The sequence below is a fragment of the Loxodonta africana genome, chromosome 22 (genome assembly GCF_030014295.1).
Source record: "Loxodonta africana isolate mLoxAfr1 chromosome 22, mLoxAfr1.hap2, whole genome shotgun sequence".
Taxonomy (NCBI): domain Eukaryota; kingdom Metazoa; phylum Chordata; class Mammalia; order Proboscidea; family Elephantidae; genus Loxodonta; species Loxodonta africana.
In genome coordinates this window covers 2,102,606-2,105,635 of record NC_087363.1, presented here as the reverse complement: position 1 = coordinate 2,105,635, position 3,030 = coordinate 2,102,606, and positions in this window count along the sequence as shown.

Below are 3,030 nucleotides of genomic sequence, written 5' to 3'. Positions count from 1 at the left end.
TGAAGTTAACCATGGTTGATTTTGGCGTCAGGACAGAAACTTAAGGTATCAGTTGGCATCCTTCTCTGCTGGCTAGTGACTTTTCTTGGATATAGTCTACATGATTAGTTGGGATTTGATGATTTATATAACTTGCTGTTAGATGCCAGAGAGAGAGGCTGTCCAGCAGCATATAATCTTCATTATAGCTTGATTGTACTCAGCAAAACTCTCTATTATAGATCAATCTGTGCACATAAAGAACACAAGACAAATGGCCATAGTCACCTCACCAAAAATTGTGCAGGTAAAATGAAACAACAAAAGTGAAAACCTGCTTAAATTAAAGTCACACAAAAATAATATGTAATATCGGATTACCTTATTCGATTCAAAACATATCTAATAAAGTACATAGTATTATAAGAGCATAGGGAATAGAGTTAGATGTCTATTTGTCTGGAAAGAAAAGGAAAGATTCTGGGGCTAAAGAGAGAGTTTTGGGACAAGGTATGTTTTGAACTGTTTACATTTCAACAGGTAAAGTAAAAATTAAGGATGCTATAGAAGAGCAGGAGCCCTGGTGTCACAGTGGTTAAGTGTTTGGCTGCTAACGAAAAGTTCGGCAGTTGAAATCCACCAACTACTCCTTGGAAACCCTATGGGGCAATTCTACTCTGTCCTTTATGGTCACTATGAGTCAGAAACAACTCGACGGCAAAAGGGTTTGGTTTGGTTTGGTTTGGTTTGGTTTGGTTTGGTTTGGTTTGGTTTGGTTTATAGAAGAGCAAATAGGAAGCTCCACTACTGTGGTGTCCCCCAGTATCAGGTAGGTAGGATAGATAGTTCAGGAGTATTAGGAAATAATGGCTGAACTCAGTAACAGAACTCTGAAATACTCTTGATCTGAATTAATGCATACATCTTAGTAAAGTGCTGTTTGCCTATCTTCAGGTTTCAAATATTCTCTTTGCTTAGTTGAAACAAAACCAACTAGAATTGCATCACTTGGCTTTCACAGCTCTTCATTAACCAGAAAAAAAAAAAAAAAAAAATTGGCCTAGAGTTGATTCCTACTCATAGCGACCCTACAGGAAACCCACAAAGGTTTCCAGCTGTCCATTATCAGCTCACAAACTTACCTTTTACAACTTTTTGATTTGATGAGAGTACAGTTTTTATGACTGTCTTGTCTGTGTTTACCTGAAGCAGTGCATCTTATTCACTTGGTAACCTGACCACTTCTCTCCTCATAGCAAACGACAGTTTTTTTGTTTTGTTTCGTTTTTGTTTTTAGCCCCTATTAGGAACTTAGTGTATTGAAACTGAGTAATAATTAATTCACTTTATGTTTGTCAGAGATAATTCGATCTTCTAGTCTGAGCTTCTAGATATTACTTACATCGCACTTTGCTAATATTTCAGCTGTACTACAAAGAAACATAAAGTTTTATTAATATTATAGAACTTTATTAGAGAGACAATTTGAGTTATTAATTTTCAAATACTGCTTCTACTTAGGGAAATGCAGTGTAAGCTTATTCAATACCTTAGTCCCAGAGAGCCTGTTTAGAAACTTCATTTTCACACACTGAAATCTGTAACTCCATTTCTTTCTCGTTTTTGAAACTTCACCATTCCTCAATTTATTCTCTAGGGTTCTCTCTACTTTTGGAACCAAAATTCATTAGATATTATCATATATGGTGGTATGTAATTCTTAAGTAATTAGTTATCTTATTCAGAGGTATGTTATCCCTCCAATTTAATTATACAGAGTTTGAAAACATATTTCTATATCGCACTGTAGCTACCACAGAGCTGATTAGGTTCTCAGTACATATGATGGCTGACTTGAATGTGTTATTGGTTCATTGACGGATTGGTGATTAATCAGAAAAAGGAAGAGTATCTCAAAATCATTATAAAATAAATTCTAGATCCTTTGAGGTTAATATTAAAAAGTAGAGAAAAAAATATGACAGGATAAAGATATAACTCCCCAAATTGAAGAGTGAATTACATAAATATGAAAAAAGGGAAAGAACTCAGACTTTAAAGATATTAAAAAATAACTGACAAAGATATATATAATTGAGAAAAAAAATTATAAGAAGTAAAAAAATATAAAAAAAAATTATAGTATCACCAGTAATCAAGGAAATGTATATCATTGTTTCAGTTATACTCATCAAGCAAATAAGATAATGCTCTGTTAGATTTTCATTAGAAATCTGTTCCATATTCCTGTAATTTTAGAAAGATATGGGAAAAAATGCAATTCTTACATGAAAAGGGATATTTAAACAAATTATGCAGATAATAACTCTGGAAAAACCTGGAAGAATATTGCAGCTGGAATACAAAGAAACTTTTTTTTATATTACCTCGTAAAGTGGGATTGGGAAGTTATGAATTTTAGAAGGATACTTTTCTTTTTTAACCTGTAATCTATTGAAAATGTTGGAGATTTTAATACCTGGATGTAATCTTTGATAATTAAAGTATTTCTAATAAATATTGATACAAAAAATTGGAAGTTCACTTGATAATAATTGCCAGTAATTAGGAAAATAATAATAACTTTTACCACAATAATCCCTTGGAAATTTAATATCTGAAATGACTACAAATAAAAAGAGGTTCAATTAAAAGTTTTTTATGAGAATGAAAATTTGAAAACAAATGATAAAAAAGTTTTAAAAACATATGAATTTTTGATACAATAATTTATAACTGCTAAAATTAATAAATAAATTATAGGTACTCTTTACATAGGAAAAGGCTTTTAACAATGCAAAATGAAAATCAGAACATTTAAAATATTATAGAATGATTGCAATTCTATAGATATGTATGTATACAAGCCAAAAATACAGTAGGAGAAGGGGGAAGATATTTCCACGGTGAAATTATGAAATATTTTCTCAATTATGCTTTAAGAGAACAAAAATTGGCAGGCCTGGCAGCTATTAGCATACTTAAGCCCATTATAGCAGCCACTGTGTCAATTCATCTCATTGAGAGTCTTCCTCTTTTTCACTGACCCCC